Source organism: Eptesicus fuscus, chromosome 2 (genome assembly GCF_027574615.1).
Source record: "Eptesicus fuscus isolate TK198812 chromosome 2, DD_ASM_mEF_20220401, whole genome shotgun sequence".
Lineage (NCBI taxonomy): Eukaryota > Metazoa > Chordata > Mammalia > Chiroptera > Vespertilionidae > Eptesicus > Eptesicus fuscus.
Window position 1 is genome coordinate 111983305 of NC_072474.1, and position 24646 is coordinate 112007950.

Sequence of the window (24646 nt, forward strand, 5' to 3'; positions counted from 1 at the left end):
AGTTTATGGAGCACATCGGTCTATAACATGAGACAAATTGGCACCGGGGACTCCAATAGATGCAGGCCAAGTGGACCACCAAGGAAGAAAACTAAAGGGAATGTCAGCTAGAGGAGGCCTTGATCTCTTTTCAGAGCTTGAGTGTCTTAGTTCCTCAAAGTGTTTCTTTAGCAAAAGGTTTACACTCTAATTACTTTATAGTTTCTGATTTTTAAAAAATATATTTTTATTGATTTCAGAGAGGAAGGGAGAGGGAGAGAGAGGTAAGAAACATCAATGATGAGAGAATCACTGATTGGCTGCCTCCCGCACACCCCCACTGGGGACTGAGCCCACAACTAGGGCATGTTTCCTGACCGGGAATTGAACCATGACCTCCAGGTTCATAGGTGGACACTGAACCGCTGAGCCATACTGGTAAGGCAAGTTTCTGATTTTTGAATAAGATATGCAGGCATTCATTTCTTCAGTCATTTATTTATTCATACATTTAATGAGCAAGGATTTGAGCTCCTACAAAAAGCCTGCCATTATGGCAGGCCCAGGATTATAAGGGTAAAGAAAACTCCTCATGGTCTCTACATTTATGGAGTTTAGAGTCTAGTGAGAAAGTTAATCCACAGGAGAAGACATGGTGCTATAGGGGCACAACCTGACCTTCTCCCTCATGATGTTAGATTAGAGTCAAAATTAGCATGATGAGCCCTAACCGGTTTCACTCAGTGGATAGAGCATCGGCCTGTGGACTGAAGGGTCCCAGGTTCAGTTCCAGACAAGGGCATGTACCTTTGGTTGTGGGCACATCCCCAGTAGGGGTTGTGCAGGAGGCAGCTGATCGATGTTTCTCTCTCATCAATGTTTCTAACTCTCTATCCCTCTCCCTTCCTCTCTGTAAAAAATAAATAAAATATATATTTTTTAAATTGGCATGATGAGCAAAGGTGGAGAGGGCTGGTTGGGGAGAAAAACCTTGAGCACACAATACATCTCTGAAGAGAGCACTTGACCCTGTAGACTGAGTATTAAAAGATGAGACTGGAGACCAAAAGGGTAGGAGTTTGTGATGATGCTGGGGAAGGAGGTAGGGTCCCAGGTCCTCCAAAGCCACATAAGCAATGACAGCAGAAAACATACCTCTTGTATCCAGCATCACTAAAAAGCCACTGGAAGACTTTAAGCCAGAGAGATATGTGAACAGATTTGCATCTTAAGATAAGCCTTGGCACTCACTAGATGAAATAGATTGTGGTCAGTTCAGCATGTAAGTGGGACAACCAGGCTCTCATTATCTGGGCAAGGGGTGTTCCTGGCTGGTGTGCAAACAGTGGTGGAGAAGCAGGAGCAATGTGCATGGATTGATAACAAGAGGTAAAACTGGTGGGATACAATCACTGATTAACTATAGGAGCAAGAAAGAGAAAAGGAGACATGGATGCCTCCCCCGCATCGATGTTGGGAGACTGGATGGGTGGAATGGTTTTTAGGTAGGATGATTATTATCTGAGCTATGGAACACTACATGGGTTTGGTAGCTCAAGCAGGAGGTCTGGGCTGGAGATGGATGAAGGTGTTGATGAAGCCTTTGAATGCCTGTGAGCTTCCAGGAAAGGGAGTGAAGAGCAAAGGAAATGAGACCAATACAGAGGACCCTCAAGTTTTAAGGATCAAGGAGGAAAGAAGAAATGCTAAGAAGTTGCAGAGGAATATCCAGGGAGAGTGCTGGAAAACCAGGACTGTGTTCCTGCTTGCCTGGAGACTACAATGTGAAACAGCTACAGGAGTCCATGTTTATTGTGAACATGTCATGCATGAGATTTACTCACCCTATTACCCATAATTACCAAATTATAGATTCTCAGTCTTGCTAACTAGAGAAGCTGTAGTATTTAGCAACTGGTCTATCTTTATGTTACAGAGATTATGTATATTACAGCAAATAGGCATTGCCCTTTTTCTTTGAATGTAAGGAAGCTCTGAGGCACAATTTTAGTCAATAGTTTATTTTTATGAAGAACGTTAAAAATTGTTGGACATGCATTTCTGTTCATAGCTTTCTATTGCTTCATTTTCCATTCAACTCTTCTTTCTTCTCACTCTCATTTACTTCAAACTACTTTCCCTCCTACCAAATACTGCATGTTTTTTATAACCCACCTAATATCATTTTTGAAATGAGCTATATATTCATTACATTAAAATATTCTTATTGAATAACAGTGTTTCTAACTGTCATTAGATTTATTATTATATTAAATAGAGATGGAAAAGCAAATAAGTAAAACTAACCCATTAAACCTGATTTTATTTGAAAAATTTAGAAAAATATGTTGAGCTTATCCTGGATAGACACTTTTGCTATGAGTGCAGATTTATATCAGCATTTATTATTTGTTGATAAAATTTCATTTGTCTATAGACAAGACTATACTACAATTACTGTGAGCCACTCATGGAATACAGGATAGACGTTCAAAAGAAGAAAATTATAGGTAGCAGAAAGTTGTATTGAAGGACACAATTCTCTCCTTACAAGCCTCCTGGGGCAGAATAGTCAAGAGGAGGAAACGTGATGCTTCAAGGACCCTGACATAGAGATTGATAGCAAAACTTCACCATATTTGAATTGAAATCCAGTTCCCTTTTTTTTTTCTTACTCTGAAGTGGCAAGAGACATGGAAGTGGTGGTGGTGATGGTGGGTGGGGAGGGCATCAGGGATGCAGAAACATTCTTTCTTGTAGCTGTTCTTTCTTTAAAACACTTTCATCCCTGCTGAAGTCCCTATATACAGTGGGAAGCACTGTCCCTCGTCTAATGATGGTTGGTTAATAGTTCTGAGAGATAGAGGGAATGGTTAACAGATCTGAAAGATTCTTCAATCATGTCATCATCCTATGTGAAATTACAAGCTAGACTGTCAGAGACTTATCAAGGAAAAGAGCTAAGCCATGTTTCCAGCAGCGATGAATCAGAGCATGCTGCAGTAAGCCATGCATGAAGAGGACACCCCAACAAACTTCTATTCAAACTTCAACACCCAGATCTAATGCCCTTTCTCTGTGAAGACATTGCCAACTTTTCCCCAACCAATAGTCATTTGTTAGTTTCTATTCATCCTAGAAACTAACACACAATGGGGTGAAGGAATGACTACAGGGTCATTGTCCATGAATTTAAATTTAGACTTCGACATAATGAATTTTTAAAATTGCCACAAAATAATGAATTTCTTTATATTGTCACAAATTACGTTGGCAAGATTGAAGAAAGACATTTATCACACATTAAATTTTTACTGTATTCAAGCTCAAGCTGCTTATCACTAACTTGCAATTTTATATTCTTAACAAATCCTGGATTTATTTTGTGAATGGTGCAATTATGCAGCAGTATATTTTTTATAATTTTTTTAATTTTTAAAATTTTATTGTTGACTTTATTAGCAACCCGGACCTTCACCACATTATTTTCTGTGTCCATTGGTTATGCATTTATGTGTGACAGTTCTTTGGTTAATCTCTTCTAGTCTCCCCCACACACACCCCTCTTAGATATGTCAGTCTGTTCCATGTGCCTCCATGTCTCTGAACCTATTTTGTTCATCAGTTTATTGTGCTCATTAGATTACACTTATAAGTGTGATCATGTGATACTTTTCTTTGTCTTACTGGCCTGTTTCACTTTTACTCAGCATAATACTCTCCAGGTCCATCCATGCTCTCACAATGCTTAAGAAATCACTCTTTTTTATTGCTGCATAGTATTCCATTGTGTAAATGTATCACAGCTTTTTTGTATCCACTCATCTACTTATGGGCACTTGGGCTGTTTCCAGATCATAGCTATTGTAAATAAAGCGTTTTTTTTGGTAATTTTTATTTAGCATATATATATTTTTATTTCTGGTATACTGAGAACCCCAAACATATGGAGATACGACGTTGGTCTCCTATAGATTTCTGAGAGATCTCAATTCATTCTTTTATTGTAGGGGTTATTATCATGGTATCATGATGCTTGTGCTTGTCTGTTCCCTCATTACACATGACCTTTCATATGACAGGGTCTGTGACATATTTATCTTGGTAGATATATACTTGCCAAAGTAAATTGAAAAGAGTGGTGCTTAAACTGTGGTGTACGTAGGAACAACTTTGGAAAATGAGCAAAAATCCATACTCCTGAGCCTTAACCCCAGAAACTCAGAGGCACTAGGATTGAAGTGGGATTCAAAGACTGCATTCTACAAAGGTCTCACGGTTACTCTCATGCAGGGATCTTGAACACTTTCATAATTTAGCCCTAGGGGTAAGATATACTTGACCCCTTATGTCAATGCTGATCAATGGGTCATGGCTGACTAGGGAAGCTTTGAGAATTGTAGGGCTTCATAAGCTCCAGTGGGAGAGATTTTTAATCTAGAGGAATAGGGTGGAGTTAGAATGGATACTTGTATGTACTGTCAGCTTTGGTTTCAGCCAAGAAGTGAGAAGAGAACTAATACTTGCTTATTGTTTTCTATGAGTCAGAATCTAAGTTAGATACTCTACCTACAAAATTATTAGTTATCTCCTTCCCATCCTATGAAACAAGAAGGAACATATAAGTTAAATGACATGGTTATCATCTCATAGGGAGGTAATGTGCTGGGATTTGACTCCTTTCTATCATTAGTTCATGTCCTTGTCACTTCATAGCAAAATTAAGAAGCTCCTCCATGACAAACAGATTACAAATTATTTCTGGACTAATAATTCCAATATGTAAAGTCAGGTTGACCAGATACAATACTAAGTGTTTTATGGCTTTTTAAATGAATTTGTCAAGGATTCTCCATGTTATTATTCTGGTTGACTAACAAGCAACTTGCCTAGGGCTAGCAGTCTGAGCTGATAAATGGTTTGGCTGGGAGCCTGGGCACTGAGAGGGCTTGGAAGCACTTTTATTTTATTCTGGAAGCCATTTTCAATGCAAAAAAAAACACACTTATATTCCCAAAATATCCTGTGCTGACCTGTACTATATAACTTTAGAAAATTGGATCTTGAATTTGTCTATTTTGTGTTTTAATTCATATGATGAAAAGATTCAAAATATGAAAAAAGCAAATGTGACCTTTATGACCGGGTGTATGAACTCGGTGATCAAGCTTGACTTTGTTTACTGGTGTTGGCTATTTGTTAGGTAAAGAAACAAACATTAAATACACTGGGAAATCTGGTTCACATTTGTTGGAACTATCTAATGGTTAATATAAAGTAACAATGACAAATATACACATGCATTTATACAAATCAATGCAACCTAGGCTAGTTTATAAATATGGCATGGGATGGGGATAAATTTCAATCATTTGCTGAGAGTCAGGAGATATTATAGAAATTTATTTATTCAACTGGGTGTACTGCATGCCAAGAATCATGCCAGGCATTGTGAATGGTCAATTATGTCATTCTCGAGTCCCTGCCTTCACAGGGAGCAGTATTTTGTACAGATAATAAGTAAGCCCATGAGTCACACTACATACATTGAAGCACAGAGGCTGAGATACAGAGATTATAAATTAGATTTGGGTGTGGGGGAGGACTAGTGAGGGTGATGCTTCAATTGATAATAAAAGGGGGTTGGGGCGGGAGAAGGAAGTGCATCTCAGATGAAAGTGCCAGCCTGTGAGAAAGGCATGGGATAGAGGACACAGTGGCAAAGTCATAAGTAGTTCAGTATTGTTTGGGTGACAGGCAGTAGCTTTGAAAAAGAAGGCTCAGGGATCATGTAGAACCTCTCTGATCATGTGGCTGCATGATTACTGACTTCACATCTCTGGTCCTCTATTCCTTCATACATGGAGGTTGAATAAAATGGTCTCTAAGATATTTTTCAGCATTATTTACAACAGCCAAGATTTGGAAACAACCTATGTGTCCATCGGTGGATGAATGGATAAAGAAGATGTACATATATACAATGGAATACTGCTCAGCCATAAAAAAAAAGAATGAAATCTTGCCATTTCTGACAATATGTGTGGATATATAGGGTATTAGTCTAAATGAAATAAGCCAGACAGCATTTTAAATATATAGAAGGTATAATACTTATCAAAGTCATAACTAAGTAAGCGGCAGAGCTGAATTCAAACTCACTGTGTCTGGCTGTGAAGTTCATGCTCTTGACCACTATCTGGTCCTCTGTTCCTTCATACATGTGAAAGAAGAAAGAAAGAAAGAAAGAAAGAAAGAAAGAAAGAAAGAAAGAAAGAAAGAAAGAAAGGAAGGAAGGAAGGAAGGAAGGAAGGAAGGAAGGAAGGAAGGAAGGAAGGAAGGAAGGAAGGAAGGAAGGAAAGAAGAAAAAAAGAAGGAAGGAAGGAAACAAAGAAGAAAGGAAGGAAAAGAAGGAAGGAAGGAAGGAAAAAAAGCAACAAGGAAGGAAGGAAGGAAGAGCCCTAGCTGATTTGACTCAGTGGATAGAGCATCTGTTTGTGGACCAAAGGGTCCCAGGTTTGATTCCAGTCAAGGGCATGTACCTTGGTTGCAGGCTCCTCCTCTGCCCTGGTCAGGGCTCATTGCAGGAGGCAACCAGTCAATGTATTTCTCTCACATCAATGTTTCTCTCTGTCTTTCCCTCTCTATTCCACGCTCCCTAAACATCAATGGAAAAGTATCCTTTGATGAGGATTAACAACAACAACAACAACAAAAATGAAAGAAGAAAAGAATGAATGTTATGGAACATGGAAGAATTTGTTATAAATCCTCTTGATTAAAAAAGATAAATCATTTTATCATTTTATAAATCTCCATATCATAGATGAAGAAGCTGAGGTTCAAAGACATTGGACAACTTTCCAAAATGCACCAGAGGTGGTAGAAAAGGGGCTCACACCAGGATTATTTCATTCATGATCCAAGCACATAACTACAACATAATGTCACCTTTACAATGAGATGCCCGGAATTATGACAATTAAAGAATAATAAATTCACATTCTGAATCAGTTAAAGAGTAATACAAAGGAGTTAAGGCAGATGTTTGCCAAAAATCATTTCCATAGATCCAGAGACAGAGAAGCATCGAACAGACCGTCAAACTTCAGAGGGAAGGCAGCAGAGCTAAGAGATCAACCCAAGGACTTTTATGCATGCATATAAGCATAACCAATGGACACAGACACTAGGGGGGTGAGGGTATGTGCTGGGAGGTAGGGGTAGCCAGGGAGAGGTCAATGGTGGAAAAAGGAGACATATATAATACTATATGTAATACTTTAAACAATAAAGAATAAAAAAATCATTTCTATAATAAAGCTCACCTGAGATACAATGACCTCTGGATATGGGCAAATTCCTCTCTAAAGCTACACTCCAGCCAGACCAGGTCACTGTCCAATTAGTACAAGGGCTGAGTAGAACTCTCTGGAGAGGACAGAGCCCTCAAAGACAAGGGGAAGAAAGGAGGGAGTGACCACACATGCCATTTCTTACTCTGGAATGACCTATTAGGTAGTCACTCCCTCTTGTTAGAGGGGAGGAGAAGACAGGAGGGCTGTGGGAAGTTAGCTCCTGCCCCATGAAGGGAACATCAGAAGAGGGGTAAACTCCCCAACCAACACCAGGGAAACAGCAGGGCATCACAGTCCTCAGTGAAACCTGGCTTCACGGTGTTGTAATCATTGTCTGGCAAATTGGAATAATTTCCACATCCTATCTTGACTTCTGTTGTAGAGTTTAAATGGTTAACTTAATTGAAACTTTGAAGGAAATGCCAGTTTGGGTAATTAGAGTTATAATAGTCTTTCTTCTTTTTTCACTTAGCAAATTACTGTCCATACTTACCACTCCTGTACAAATATCATTTCCTCCAGGAGAACTCTGATTACTGTGCATTGCTCCCCACCGTCCCCCCCATCTTTCCCTGGCCCAGTGCAGCTCATCTCACACTGCTCTGTATTACCTCAGAACCAGGTGGTGTGTGCTCTGGACTCTGCATGGGCACACACAACTCTGCATTCATCAATCATTTCTTGGACTTTCTGTCTCTGAGATCACTGATGGTATTGGTAAGAGATACAAGCCTGTTTGTGTCTATATGCCAGGCATCTAGCAGGGTTCCCAGCATACAGCAGGATCCTACACTGGACTCTTGACCAAATGGTTGAATTCTGAAGATTGAATTGAATTCAATGAGATCTTTAGTTCAGTCCTAGAAAAAACATATTAATGCCTGATTCTTTCAAATTAAATGTGAGAGAATGATCATGTTATAAGAAAACAAATGAAACAATTAGCAACACCTCTTTAATGAGCAGCTGCATTTCTTATTTTAATGGAAAGAAAAAAGATCACACATAGGCAATGAAATCTTAGCTTTCACACTTTCTCCTTTGAGAGTTCAGTGGCACCAGATAAGCAATGTAGTGGATACAAACAAAATGATTGATCATTGGTTGGAATGTCTAATGTGTTCAGCTATCTGTACAATGTCAAGAAATGAGTTATATCTGCTTATTTAAAAGGCTTAAACATTTGGCGAATCTTCCCTCATCTTATTTTTTTCTTCACCCATATTCACATTAGGGAAAAGCTTCCCTCTTTTTCCAGATGGTAGCATAAATTTTCAGGTCAAGTAATATTAAAAATAGATAATAACCAAGACCCCAGGAATCTCTACAGAAAGACTAAACAGTCACAATGGGGAATATCATTGTTTTGGTTTTCTTTATGAGCTTTTATGTACTCAGCTGCTTCTCAGGCAGACTTTTACTGCAGTGGGACCTGGATCATTCTGAATTCCCGTTCCACATCACTTCCTATTCTTTACACTCAGCTCCATGCCACACAAGTCAAGGGAAAAAGCCCTACAGCTGTGCTCAAGTCCTGAATGCGCTCTCCCCCCAGGAGCCGCCTTGGTTTGGCTCCTGGAGTCAGAATTCTACATGTTTGATTCTTGGTGCTAATGTTTATAAGCACTCTGTTGTTTTAAGGGACTTGGACTGATAGAAAAAAACTGCAAAGAGAGAACAAAATGATTTCAAATTAAGTTAAACCCTTGTTGGATTTCTTGAAAGAGGATAGTGATTGTTATTGATTCTGATGAATACCTATTCTTGGCTAATAGGCTCACTACTCATCTCAAATGCTACTCCTTTCAGGAACTTGCCCAAACCCTGGAACTCCTAAGTGATCTCATTGTTCGCACTTACTGGAGACCTCTGATTTCATCTTCATTATCATGTCTGTCCTTGAAGCACTTGCTACATAGAGTATCCTACATCTAATTCTTCTTAGTGTTCCTTCCAGTGGTCAACCATGATGAAAGCAGGCATTCAATTTACTAGTATACTGTTGAATTTTATGAAAGCAATTTGCATTATGTTCATAATTTTGATGCTATTATATCTACACACATTAAATTATTAATGTTGAATTTATAACTATGCTTTAATTATTTTAATGAAAATCAACTTCCCTTTTGTTACCAATGTTTATTTCTAGGGCTCAGAATTACTACAAAAATCAAACTACAGCAACTCAGATTATAAAATAAAACAATAAGTAATATTCTATCAAAGTTTTATAAAAATGAGAACTAAGAGGGGCCCTAGAGATTTCTTATAGACTAATCTTATTTCATATATGAGAAATATGAGGCTTGAGGAGTATAAGTGACTTATGCCAGATCACATAGTAAATCAGTGATTGACTCTAGGCTAAACTGAGGTTTTAAAAGAAGCATTACCTAATGCAGTCAGACAGGTGTGGGTTTTCTTGAAATTTCATTCCAATTGTGTGTCCCTGGGCAATTACTCAAAATCCTAAAGATTAACTGTGATATTGTGATTCATAATAATAAATATATACTAGTATTTGGTTTTTATCCTCCTTTCTGTCACAGAGCTTCTAAAACCCTTGGAATTTCCTAAGTGATGTGAGCAATAAAGATGTCTTGTTATGTTAATGAGGTGATTTTTGGAAGGCAAGTAAGGTTGGGAGCTGGTTGCCAGTGATGAGCAGGTTGGAATGTTCAGCCCCACCTGCCAGACCTCCAATGGCCAATGATTTAATCAAGCATGCCTATGCAATGAGGCCCCCATAAAAACCTAAAAGGACCTGGTTTGGAGAGTTTCCAGTTGACAAACACATGGAAATTGAGGGAGAGTGTCGTGATCGCAGAGAACATGGGAGCTCTGCACTCTTTCCCCATACCTTGTCCTCTGCATCTCTTTACCTGGCTGTTTCCACTTTTATCTTTAATAATAAATTGGTGATCTTGTTGCTGATGGGAATGAGGTTCTTCCACAGAGTCATGGGAGAAACATTTCTGGGGACCCATGCATGGAGCATGAGGTGTAGTGGTAAGATTTATTGGGGTAGAAATAAATGACTGCCCCCAGGTGCCCAGTGCCTCATCCATGACAGGATGGCTCAGCTTTGTCCATCCTGCTGTGGAAGAGGTCCAGTCTTGTCTTCACCAAGCCTAGAAGAAGGACCAGTTTCTAGAGATGTTGTGCCCTTACCTGGCATTCAGCAGGGCATCTGAAGCTGCTGTAATTTAGTCCTTGCCCAAGCTTAGTCCCGCTCAGTCTCTGTCCCCATCCAGCTAGCTTAGTCTCTGCTCCTGGCTGCACTCTGGCTGGCACTGTGCTGCCATATCCAGGCCTGTGCTTGGGCCTGCCTCCCTGCATGGCCCACATGGTTCCAGGGTCTGCAAAGCTGCTATGGAGAGAGAGCAGTGAGCATGTGGATGCATGAACCAACGAACGCATGCTACCCAGAGAGAGGCCTTTGTTAAGCTTTATTATATTATGTGGGTCTTAAGAAAGATCCAACTTTCCTTCAAATTATCAATCTCTTTCCTAGCTCTTCCTGGGCTTTTGGGACCCTTCCCTTATCCAATCTGATCTTTTTCACAGGCTAGATTCCTCCTCCTGTGCATGCTGCAGTAGAAGAACTGCCCTCTGTGCCATCTTAGCTTCTACTGGGCATGCACCTAGCAGAGGAATTTCCTCTTTATTCTTTCTTCCTTCACTTCTAATCTGTAGTGGTTCCCTGGGGTGATTGGAAAGCTGGTCCTGGAGGGATGTTAATCCCCTTGGCAGGAAATGTGGCTTTCCCTTGGAGTCTGTGAAGCTGTAGCTTCCAACCTAATTAAGCTTACCCAGTTTTGCTCCCTTTTCTTTTATTAATATCTAGCTACTTACACTAACAACCTGGTAAGTAAAATGATTCTCTGAGCTCTGTTGGGCCTCATTGCATAGGCATGCTTGATTAAATCATTGGCCATTGGAGGTCTGGCAGGTGGGGCTGAACATTTCAACCTGCTCATCACTGGCAACCAGCTCCCAACCTTAGAGAAATATGTGTGCTGCTTGAACAAATTAATTGCATCCAAGGAGGGTATCCTATCTAATAAAGAGGGAATATGCTAATTGACCATCACACCCTCACAAAGATGGTGGTGCCCACAGCCAATAATGAGGAAATATGCTAATTGACTGCCACACCCTCAAAGATGGCGGTGACCACAGCCACAAGATGGCGGCACCCAGTCCCCTCAGCCCCGCTGGGGCAGCAGGCACGTGGCACAGCCAGGCCTGCCCCCAGGCGGGTCCAGCCACTTCATGCACCTGCCTCCAGAGTCCCCCAGTCCCCTCAGCTCCCCAGCCACCCAGGGCTGCACGAAGCTCAGGGAACCAGGGCTGGCCAAGGCTTGCACTGTCAGCAGTGGCAGCAGCAGAGGTGTGATGGGGGCATCATCTTCCCCTGATTGCCGGGTCACCTCCCACCCCTGAGGGATCCTGGACTATGACAGGGGGCAGGCCAGGCTGAGGGACCCCCCCCCCTCCAGTGCATGAATTTTCATGCACCAGGCCTCTAGTCCAATTTATAAAAGGTCTATCAGAACCTTCAATCTATAACAGGTCTTTCAGAAGCACAGGTGATGACCTGAGTTTGTGACTACATCTGAAGTGTGCAAGGGGTATAACCTTGTGGACTGAGCACTTAACCTGTGAAATCTGATGCTCTCTCTCTTGGTAGACAGTGTCAGAATTGAGTTGAATTTGTAGAACACCCAACTGGTGTCAAAGTATTGCCTGATCATGTGGGGAAAACCTCCCACCCTTTATACACAAATCAGAATTGATGACCAGAACCTTGTTAACTTTTATCATTTGTAACCTAAGGCAATAATTCTGCAGCATTTGTATGAGGTTGAAATGATACAACATATAGGGAAGCATTTCATTCTCAGTAGTAGATGCTCAGTAATTATTAACTTCTGTTAGAAGAATAATATCTCCCATAATTAAGTGGGATGCCATATGCATAGGTTTGGATGCTTAATAAATATTCTCCTCTCTAACACTTTCTTAATATTTGATACTTTATAGCCAAATATTAGAGTCTTATCAAGCACATATAGCTGTTTTTCCATAAGAAGTACATGCTGCAGACATGTCCACTGCTAACACCAGTTGAGAAACGACTTCACCCACAACCCTTAGGAGGCATCACCCTAAATACACACATGCTGTTGGTTGTACCATGTGTAACACCGGCCCAACTTGGCCAATGGGATTTTCTTGGAAGAATGAGGAAAGATGACGATGAGAGAATGAGTTGAAGAGAATGGTGGACTCTTAAATTAAGAGGTCATGTAGAGTTGGGTCTAGTGTTGACAATATGACAAGTGAAAGCCTCAGAGAGCTTGGAGAAGAGAAGCTATGAGTGATACAGAGAAAGACAGTTGTAGACCAAAGCAGGAGAATGGAGGTCTAGAAGGAGAGACCCATGAGAAGTCCCGACATAACCTTCAGAAAACTGAGGTTGGCTTGGACTTGTGAGAAGGACCAATAGTGTCCTCACAATAAAACCTGCTTCACTTGCTGGTCTGAGCACATTCTCTTTCCTTCGATAAAAATCTCATGTCTAGAGCTGTGTAGTAGTGACACAGATACATTTCAATGGCAAAAGGGGGAAAGAAATGACTCATTCCAAATAACAGAAATATACTGGCACTGCTCACTATAACTCAGAAATGTTTACTTCAGTCTCTTTCAAATGTGACATCACTTGAGCCTTTTTTTATAGGCTTACAGGGTTTTGGCAAAGGAAACAGCTCTTCTACCCCTCCCCCACCCCAATTCCAGCCCTTCTGGTTCCTCCTCTGAATTCTTGAATGGTGACCATGTGAGCTGCCACCTGAATGTGTGGTCTGAGCTGGCCTTTGAAGATTGCCATGATGATCTTTGCTGACTTCTGCCCTGTGCTTTTATTTGGAACCCCTGGTTGGCTGTTTGCTTTCCTAAATGTTAGCAGACTCTGAGCTGATGAGTTTTAAGTGCCTGCAGTGATCAACACCAGATCCTTCTTGGTCTGTGACTTTCGGTTTTGCATTTACTGTATAAACCAAAAAATAATATAGAAAATGTCAAGATAGAGAGCATCCCATTTTCCCTCCTCCCATCCTTCCTTCTTTTTCTCCTTCCCTTTAATTCTCCATCTCTTAATTCTACCCTTTCTCAAGCAGTTTTAAACATAGCTGTGTGATAACAATAAATAAATTATCTTTTCTTAGGGATTCAATGTTAAATTCATTATATAAAATTTGAAAAATAAAGGGAATATAAAGAAAAATACCAGAATTCTATCATGTTGAACAATTATAATTAGCTTCTTGGTTTACCTCTTCTTAAATGTTTTGTCTCCAATATAGAGATAAATTAATATGTAAGTAGATGGGAATATAGGTAGATATAGAGAAGAAAATGGTGTATTTTTGGAAATCATTATCTTTAATGGCTGAATATTTTATCATATAGATACCATAATTTATTTAATTAATTCTATACTTCAGTTAATAATATTGTTTTATTTTTTTTAATATTATAATGAACAGTTTTGGTATCTTTGTAAACAAAAATTCAATGCTTATTTGTTGTTATCTAACATAAATTAATATAAACAAATTTTTAGGGTTTATGGTATAAACTTTGAAAGAGATCTTGATATACATTTCTAGATTATCTTCCAAAAAGTTTATTCCAAATGAAATTTAAAGACAACCTTAAAAAAACAGACCACAAATATTAAATAATTGTGATAATTAATTATTATTGTTCTGATAAACTATTTATGAGGAAAAATGAACATGGAAAAATATCATATTTCTATATAATTCATTTGAAATACACCCTCAAGGCATTTATATAATAGTAGAGAGCTTTGCTGGAGAACATTTTATTCTTGAAAGATAGTTTCACAATACAAGAGGTAAATTAGTGCCATGGGTTTAATGATCTATACCAAATCAAGAAAAAATGAATTTTAAAACAATTTTGTCAATAAAAGATATTCAACAATAATACTCATGCATTTGGGTAGTAAGAGTGGATAAAGTTAAGCCCTGAATTCAGAGAGATAAGAAAAGATCAGTACTGTTTGAAGGTAAAGAAAGAATATTACTTTTCTGTTAACAATGATAACATAAGCATACGAATCACCTTACTTTTCATAATAGATAACTATTTTAAAAAATATTAAACATATAGATAGCCATGACAAATTGAGAAGAACATCTTTATGGACTCAGAGAGAATCCATAATGGGGGATAAGAGCTAAAAAACAAATTTTCATGGAGTCTGCAATTTAGCTTCCCCTGTGAGGCAAGAACACCGAACTCTTCCCATATAGCTCTTCCCTGGGCTGAACACATGCAAACAGGGTTGAAGCCATTGCTAAACCACATCAAAAAGGCATGAGTAGAGAGAAAAATCCACAGAAACTGGGTTCTCAATCTAATTTAAAAAGTTTATGGGCACACTCATCACTACAGCGAAGGAGGAGAGTGTGCAAAGTAACACAAAGGGTCTTTGCCTGTGGCAGTAAAGGACACTATATGCTTTGGACGTGTCTCCCAACTGAAAATAAAGCCACATGTGTATTCCTTTTGAAAATATGTTTTAAAGTGTCCTTCCATAAATGATTGGATAAAGAAGATGTGGTACATATATACAATGGAATGCTATGGAATGCTACTCAGCCATCAGGAAAGATGAAATACTGCCATTTGTGACACCATACATAAATCTTGGGAATATCATGCTAAGTGAAATAAATGAGACAGAAAAAGTCAAGAATCATATGATTTCTCTCATCTGTGGGATATAAAACTGAAAGCAACAAATGAACAAATAGGCAAACAAAAACTCATAGACACAGACAACAGTATGGTGGTTACCAGAGGGAACGGGGGAGGGTAGTAAAGGGAAAAGGGGTTAAATATATGGTGATGGAAGGAGATCTAACTTTGGGTTGGTGAACACACAATGCAATATACAGATGATGTATCATAGAATTATACCCCTGAATCCAATATAATTTTATTGACCAATGTCACCACAATAAATTTAATTAAAAAAAGGTTTAAATCTCCTGCTGAGTTAATATGAAAGGGCGAAATTATAGGGTCCACAAAATAAGTGAAAGTAGCAGTTAAAGGAACAGCAAGGTCGGTTCCTCCCTGAGTCTGTAGGTCCTGGGGGTGCTTGATGATGGCCTCATGGGTGCGATGGGTACAACCTGAGTAAAATCACCTGTCCTGGACACATTTGAATGCATGTTCCCAAGCATTTCCTGTGTCACCCACAGGTGCTAGTGACTGGGAGGGGTACTGAAGATATCGCAGAGATAAAGACAAAGCCGGGCCTTTGTGTAACAGCAAGAAAGGATGACCAAGTGAAGGGAAGTGATGGAACCCAGAAAATGTGGAGAGGACAGAAGTGGGGCCTCCCAGTCAGCAGGGGGCGCTGTGTTCTGACTGGTCCTGGAAGATGAATCATTCAGCAAAGGGCAAAGAAAGGAAGGATTTCCGGTGGATGAAGTCCAGGCAGAGAAGACATGGCATTGCGATCCTTTAAGATCTGTGTGGGGTGCGAAGTGAAGAGAGAGTGTAAGGAGGAGGGAAGCCAGGGACAGCCACATCCCGGTGCCGACAGGGCCTCTAGTCAGCTCCCTTTTGGCAAATTTCACCTCTCCAGTGAGGCGTCCTCTCCTTGCCGGTGTGGTCTGCTCACAGCTTGTGCAGAATGTGGGGCAAGGCACCTGGAAGGACCCGCAGGTTCTGACCAGCACATGGTGCTGGGAAACTAGTTCCGTGCTCTGAGGTCATGCAGTTGGATCCCAGTTTTAAGGGTGTGCAAGTTAACAAATACACAACATACAAGAATGAAACCCTCCTGCACTGCTCATCTGTTGCATTCCAAGAACTGGGACAAACCCTTTTGTGTACATTATCTCATTTTTTTAATACATTTTTTTTATTGATTTCAGAGAGGAAAGGAGAGGGAGTGAGAGACAGAAACATCAAGGATGAGAGAGAATCATTGATCGGCTGCCTCCCGCACGCCCCACACTGGGGATGGAGCCTACAACCTGGGCATGTGCCCTCACCGGGAATCAAATGGTGACCTTCTGGTTCATTGGTCAATGCTCAACCACTGAGCAACACTGGCTGGGCTTCTCATGTCTTCTTTGCAACAAAAGGGCAGGTTCACGCAACCCCATTCATTTTACAGATGGGGACCCTGAGGCTAACCAAAGTATCAAGATCACACATAGCCATTAAACATCAGGGTGGCCACGATGTTTGGGGGTTCCAAGCTGAGAATGCTTTGGCTTCATTGGTTCTGGGGATGAAAATCAGTTGCTCAGCAAGCTTTAGGACTTCCCTGACATCTGAAATGGAGTCCATGCTCTGGGGGGTGACTACACGCTCAGGTCTCGCCGCCCTCTATTAACTCTCAGAGCAAGGAAACACACGTCTGCATTTACACCACGAGGCCTGGCGGTCATGCCGGAGCATGTGTTTCTCCGTGTCCATGGCAGGAGGCCACACGCCATGCCTAGGTGCACGTTAACATGACATAAATGTTAATGTCCTGTCCTAAAACCAAAGCCTGCGGGAGAGAGGAAATACCACCCCCGCCGTGCCCAGGGCCGTGTTTGGATACTGCAGCCTGTATTTTGACTCCGGAGTGTGATGACTATGTAACTTTTCACAAGGATTTCATTTTTCGCCCCTGTCAAGCCACATTATTTTAGGGGTGACAATAACTTGGCTGCAAATGAGCTGAAACCATCAAGGTGATAAATGAGTTTCTGGGGGAGGGAGGCATCGGCCAGGCCTGGGCGTCCCAGGACCACACACCTCTGTGGGCCTCCACCTTCTCAGCAGAACAATGTGTCACAGATCTCCCCTCTCTGCATCCCCAAGGCCCCTTCCCTCCCGGCCTCCTGCTTCTTAAGGCAATAGAGCACCCCGCGCACTTGACTTTGGAAAATATACCGTATTTCACAGAGTGTGGTGAGGGGGGAGAAAGACTTGATATTTTCCTCTGGCTGTTAGCAAGGGCCTGATTTATAAAACTGCCTTTGAGAGGACTCCTCGGCTGGTTTATTTTCTCTGTCAGCCAGGTCTGTCTCTGAAGTGGGGTTGCCCATGGTCAGCTCAGTGGTCAGTCTGCTTCTGAGATTTGAAACCTAAGAGGTCTGTCCGGAAGGGCCTGGTGAGCGGGTAGGCTGGAATTCTTGTCAAGAAAGATGACTTTCATTCCTTTTCTCCTGGAGAAAGTAGGGGGTAGGGGACAGGTTACACCCGGAGTTTTACATACATAATCACATTTGAGTTATTCTCATTTAGCTCATTTAGCACAGCGAGGGGAAGCGATTTGCTAAAGGATTCTTGCTGAGGCTTAGCTGCTGGGATTTAAACCAAGAGCTGTTGTACTTTTTCTGTCTTCTTTATTTTTGTCCAGTCCCCCTTTGAGATAGCACCCAAGTCACCTGGAAGTGCTGGGAATGCCTGGGCTCACCACCTTGCACATTCCTCGGTGAGGAAACACTGAGGAGCCAGGCTTTTGGGTGGAAAATCAGTGGGTAGATCTTAACAGTGCCTGACTTAGAGCCGCAAACTGTCTATTTGCCCTTACGGTGTTGTTCATATTTGCTGTTCATACACTCCTCTTTGTTATTACTAATGATGTTTGGGGGCAGGAAAAGAAAAAATATGTTAGGGGTGGATTGACTTCACATCTGCATTTTGATGGTGTCATGAAGGAAAGTCCAGAGGCTTCCAGCTGACTAAAACCCTTAGTATTGTGCTGAGCGAAATAAGCCAATCAGAGAAAGACAAGTATCACATGATCTCACTCATATGTGGAAGCTAATGAACAAAACAAACTGACGAGCAAAACAGATCCAGAGACATGAAAGCATGCAACAGGCTGAGGATTCTCAGAGGGAAGAGGGCTGGGCAGGAAAATATTAACCAAAGAATTTGTATGCATATATGCATAACCCATGGAAACAGACAATAGTGCTATGAAGACCTGGAGAGGGTCAGAAATGGGGTGGAGGGGGTCAATGAGGGATAAAAGAGGACATCTGAAATACTTTCAACAATAAAGATAAATGAAAAAACACACACACCTTAGTGTCTAATGGGTGTACTCCCTGTGAAGTGACAGCAAAGAGGAACACGAGTCCTCTGACCATGATGTGGCAAAGGGAAGGCCTCTCTTTAAGCACAGTCAGATGGAGATGAGTTCTAATGTCATGAAGAGCCTCCTGTCCCCCTCTCCCAAAAAAATGTAGGCTACTGCTCTTCTTTATCTTCTACTTTTTAAAATAAGTTGCATGAAAGTAGAATTTGAGTTAGAAGTTGAAGTTAAAATCCAGAATATATTTAGTGCAATTATTTGTTTACATACTCTGATGCGTTCTCTAGACTTGGAGCAACTGGAAGGTGAGAGTTTGGTGTGCTTCACTTATCTTTCCCTCACACAGAGTATAGTTTTGGGAACACGCTCATTGACTGACTGGGATGTATTCAGTGACAGTGTGGAATGTATTCAGTGACAGTGAGGTAGACAAGTCTTTTACTTGCCTCAGTTTGTTTATTATTCAATAGCAATAAAAATGCCAGCAAAGACTTAAATAATATATAATGAGATTAATTTAGTACTCATTGTAATATATACACCAGTAACTCAAAAATCAATCTCCTATCCTGCCTTGTCTTCTAAAGTCTAGACGCCAATGATGAACTGATGATGAACTGTCTACTTGTTATCTCCATGTGGTTATTTAATGGCATTTGCAATTTACAAAAATGAATGTTACATTCTACATACCCCAAACCTGCTTCTTCCCAGATTTTCAATCTTAGACAATGTCACCATCATCCGCCCGGCTGCTGAGACCAAAGCACTGGAGTCACCTTGGAACCATCTCTCTCTCTCTCTCTCTTTTTCCCCACATCCACATCATCCTCAGCATTTTATTTTTCCAGTTACAAATTTATTAAAATTGATCTTTTATAATCTCTGGGCTCTTAGTAATATTAGAAAGGCCTTCCCCACTCCAATTTATAAAATTATTTATTTTCCTATTATTGTTAATATGATTTGGGGGGATTTAAAACCATCAAATTCTATGGAATGTACTGTGATGCAAGAAATTTACTGTGATCCAATTTCATGCTTGCTCCCGATTGCTACCAGGTTATTCCAGTACCATCTGTGAGAAAGGATCTGTTTACTCCACTGTTTACTCCAATGTCATATTTGTCATATCCTAAAATCTCCTATATAGTTGAGTTTCTCTCCTCTCTTCTGTTTTGCCATTACTATCCTCTCTGAGCTTTGTTATATGATTCAATATTATGTGGGACTTGTCCACACAAAACCTGCACATGGATGCTTATTGAAACTTTATCCATAATTTCCAAAACTTAGACACAACAAAGATGTCCTTCAGCAAGTGGACGGATAAATGAACTGCAGTACATGCAGACAATGGAATATTATTAAGCACTGAAAAGAAATGAGCTATCACCATAAAAAAGAAATGGAGGAAATGTAAATGCACATTACTTAGTGAAAGAAGCCAATTTGAAAAGGCTACATATTGTATGATTTCAATTATAAGATGTTCTGGAGAAGACAAAACTATAGAGACAGTATAAAGACCAGTGGTTGCCAGGGGTCAGTGAGGAAGGAGGGAGCAAGAGAGAATTTTTTAGAGCAGTGAAACTATTCTCCATGGCACTATAAGGATGGATACATGTCATTTGTCGAAATCCACAGAAAGTGTAACACCAAGAGTGAAGCTTAATGTTAACTATGGACGTGGAATGATCATGAAGTGTTAGTGTAGGTTCATTAATTCTAACAAATGCACCTTTCTGGTGGGGGATGTTGACAGTGGGGGGCCTGTACATGTGGGGGAAAGGAATCACGTGGAAAATCTCTGCACTTTTTACCAATTGTTTGTAAACTTAAAATTAATAAATAAAATCTATTTAAAACTTTAGATAGTATTTAAAAGGAATATTTAACATTATTACCCAGGGTTAATACAGGAGTGAGCTTACAGTTGTATGTGAAACAGAGTTTATTCTTATATTGTTGTTTATTAATTATTGTATTATGACCAACTGTAAACCTACTGTTGCCCACCCATGTATACAGATATGAATCTATGGGTTCTCATTATTAATTCAACAAGCACTTGCTGATTCTTTTCTATATTTCACCCACAGTTACACATACTAGGACCATTCAGAGTTGTGAAAATCTTAGAAATGATAGCTGACTAATGTGGTAATACACAACCTGATACGTACTATGAGGGATCATTCTCTCCTCTTTTAATCTTTCCATTCCTGGCTTCCTGTAAATTCACCTGGTAGAGGCTAGAAGCTAACAAAGCTGACCTGTCAGTTACTTGTTTTGATTCCTCTTCAGGACTGCACCTGTGATCTCAGAGCTCTAGATGACTAACCTTGGCCACTGGGGAAGCTGAACTGACCTGCCCTGACCTTTTGTGACCTAACTTGAGGCTAAATCCCAGCCAGGAGGAAACAGACTGGTGTGGACAGAGCTCTGGTTCAGCTGTGTTTATCAAGAGAGGGTCCCAGGGGTGTCTTTCTGCAATGTGACCTTCTCTCTGTGCACCTTCTGTTTTAGGACACTTGGAATCATTAATGCAACTGTTTGACTTTAACCCATCAATTAAAATATTATATGTCTTACTGTCTAAGGCTAGGAATTGTCTCTGGTCTAACAATTATCTTACAATAAGTCAGAATATAATCAGTCACTGATATTTACCAAACTCACTTGGTGAGGACAGTGGGCTTGATTGAATTGGACTAGCTGCCAGTTCTGATCCCAGGTGTCTGGACAGAAAAGGAGCAGGAGATTCTGAAGTCCACTTTCTGATTCGACATTCACTCCTCAGCCACCAGTTACTGTTGCTATCAAGCTGTCTGTGGTATTAGTATGACCTTGGGTAAGCCACTTCCTTTTCCTGGTCCTCATTTCCTCAAATGTAAGATGAGAATATTAGCCTACATCAGAGGTCTTCAACCTTGGAATCCACTGGGGAACTTAAAAAAATGATGATCCTCAAGTCCCACATCAGATCAATTGAATTCAAACAGTTGGGGGTGGGCATGAATAGGGGCATTGGTGATTTCTGACCTGCCCCAGGGGCCTCTATCATGCAGCCAACCTGGAGAACCAGTTGGAACGATCCTCCTAAAGATCCTTCTATTTCTCAGAATCTGAATATATGAGGTTTTTCAAGGGCTAACTCCACTCCCCAAAATAATGTTTCTCTCAAGCAAATTTAAAAAAAATCTGTTTATTTTAAATATTTCTATTTATTTAAATAAGTACTGAAGATGCATTTTGTGTTAGACCCCGTGACTGTGATTATAGAATAAAATTCGGATACCCTGGCCTGACCATAGAACTTCATATCGGAATCTTTGATTCCGTGGGGTCCATAATTTGTGGGACCCGGTGAAAAATGGACATGAATTAAGAATTTCAAGATTCTGGCAACTGACAATCAGGGCCCTTCTGAGCACAGGACCCTGGGAAAATACTATATAGCTTGCACACCTATGGAGGAGTTTGTGGTTAAAAAGTCCCTCATCATTTTGATGGGTCACCTGGCTTGGAACCCTCTATGGAAGGGAATTCAAAGACACATAATATATAGCATTTTCCCTATTGCAGTGAGAAGAACAGGTCAGTGCTAGCCAATGGGCCAATCAGGATCAAAGATTCACTCAATAATGTCTAAATATAATGGGGTTTTATTGAGTACTTACAGGTCCGTCGTCTTAGTCCCTTACTAGCCTCTAAATAATTAATGCATCAAAGTAGGGGAAACTGGGGTTTAAGATGTTCAATTACTCTCCCTAGTCTGCATTTCAATAAGTGGAAATATTAGGATTCAAATCCAAGTCTGTGCCGAGTTGAGCTTCTAACCGGTGCACTGGCTCTGTAGGCATGGACAAACTTTTAGGAGATCCTGAGGCTCTAAACCTGTTCAGGACTTCTCCAAGTGTGTTCCCCAGGACCCTAGGAAGCTTCCTGAGGGTGCTCGAATCTTGAAGAGCAGGAACCAAGCCCTATCATCCAGAGAGAAAGATTAGCTTTGAGAGCAACCTGTTCCCCTTTTGTTAGGGCACTCTGCCCTCTGCTGGTTGCTTTTAATGTTTTTATAGTACTACATGGGTGATTTAAAATACACCTTTCTGTTTAGATTATTATTATTTCATATAAGAATGCTTCATAATATGTGTGATTAGTTTATAAGTATGTGATTATTTGCAAGGATATGTGTGTGTGTGCTCACCTACAAAGCTATAAAGCTAACACAATGCCTGTCACACAAACAGACCATAAATAGATATTGCAAAACACAAAAGTTAAAGAGTGGGGTGATAGAAAAAAGAATGGCACAGCTTACATAGACTACTGTCATGAATAAAAAAATATTTTTATATACACTACTATCATTACCACCATTTTACCATTAAGGGAACAACGGCAATTAAATTAACTACCTCAATCAAGGCTTTAGCCAAATGAGTGGTCACGAGGTATTGCAACCCAGATACCTGAGTTGAACTTGGCTTCTAAAGCAAAGTAAGGACCCTGACACCGAAACCTACAATGAGTCACATGCATGTTGGTGTCCCTCATTAAGGTGTCATAATGCCAGGGTTCTTTTCCCAGCCTTACAAAGAGTTCAGCATTCTGGAGAAAGGGGCTGCATGTAGATGATTAAAGAGTCCGGAGATGAAAGGTATTTTTTAAAGGCATTGGGGGTCAGAGGAGCTTCATCTAAAGGGAACTGAAGACTCTCCTTATCTCGGACCATGCTATTCATTAAACACAATTTGTCCTAAGGCAAGGTGGAAATGTACACTTCAAAGGGTAAGGTATCAAAGGGTAGAACACAGAAGCATTATCAGTTTGGGGAATAGCCTACAGTTGTTCAGGTGTTTGGCCAAAAGGAGGCAATAAAATGCCCTGAGCTGTCTGGCAGCTAACAATAATTCTATTCAGGTTTGGGGGAAGTGCCTTAGCCATTTCCAACAGGTAAATTACATATGTGGCTCACCCTTGTTGAGCCACCCAAGCTTCACCAACCTTTCGGTAAAACTCTTGTAATTATTACTTGCTAGAATTGGTTCTCAGCACGTGTGGTCCAGGAAGTACAAAAAGGAAGTGAGAGTTTGTGTTTGTTCAAGACTAACATGGGCCAGGGTAGATGGAGGTGAGGAGCTGCAGGAAAGAGAGACACCAGAAGTCATCTTCACTATGAAGAGCATCATAGGACCCTGTCACTCTTGATTGTGCTTTGTAAGTATTGTTTTATTTAAGTCTCAGAAATACTAAAATATTTCCTGCAATGTTTTCTGATGAAGAAACCACGGCTCAGAAAGGGCTTAGAGGTTGAAACTTGGCTGGTCACCTTTGTCTCAGGAACTAAGAAGTGGTGGCCCCCAGGTGCCCACTTGGGAGCCAATAAAGTAAGCCTCTGAAAAAGGCAGGAACCATAGCATTTAGATCAGGGGTCTTCAAATTTTTAAACAGGGGGCCAGTTCACTGTCCCTCAGACCATTGTAGGGCCGGACTATAGTTTAAAAAAAAACTATGAACAAATTCCTATGCACACTGCACATATCTTATTTTGAAGTAAAAAAATAAAACCACAAAAACACCAGCATGTGGCCCACAGGCCGTAGTTTGAGGATGCTTGATTTAGATGGTGAGCTTGTCGGATTCCAGGACCCTGCCTCACACAGTGTACCTCAAGGTTAATGTGCACATGACAGACACCTGGGTGTTTTGGTAAAATGCAGGGTTGGAGTCCTTAGGTTTGGAGTGGGGCTCGTGACTGTGCTGTTGTAGCAAGCTCTAAGGCAACACTAATTCTGCTGGTCTGTGGGCCAACATTTTAGTAGCCAGAGTGGGCATTGCCTCTAGGCATTCAGCTTGGCATCTGGCAGCAGGCTGGTGCTCCATGTTTCCCGAATGGTGAGAGAATGAACGAATTGCTCAGCCACTCCAGCAGCCAATGTGGACATTTCTGCAATTACAATGGAGTCATGAGCCCACAGTCTGACTGGGTCCTCTTTGGTGCCTAAAATCAAGTTAGTTGACAAACAGTTGCTTTTCCATATTTTGCCAGCTAGATGGTCACATGGAGATCCTTTGTCTCTACTTCCCTGTTAATAAAAGTCATGGTCATGGTGAGAGCAAGTGCTGCTTCCCAGGCTGGGAC

The 24646-nt window shown here is 40.7% G+C and overlaps 1 long non-coding RNA gene across 1 annotated transcript; it reads right to left on the minus strand.

Moving 5' to 3' along the window:
- Positions 1-17397: 17397 nt before the first annotated feature.
- Positions 17398-22989, minus strand: LOC129150916 (uncharacterized). The gene is made up of 3 exons (XR_008557726.1): positions 22920-22989; positions 21169-21236; positions 17398-17617 (listed from the first exon to the last, which is right to left on the minus strand). It is a non-coding gene; the product is annotated as an uncharacterized LOC129150916 (long non-coding RNA).
- Positions 22990-24646: the final 1657 nt, after the last annotated feature.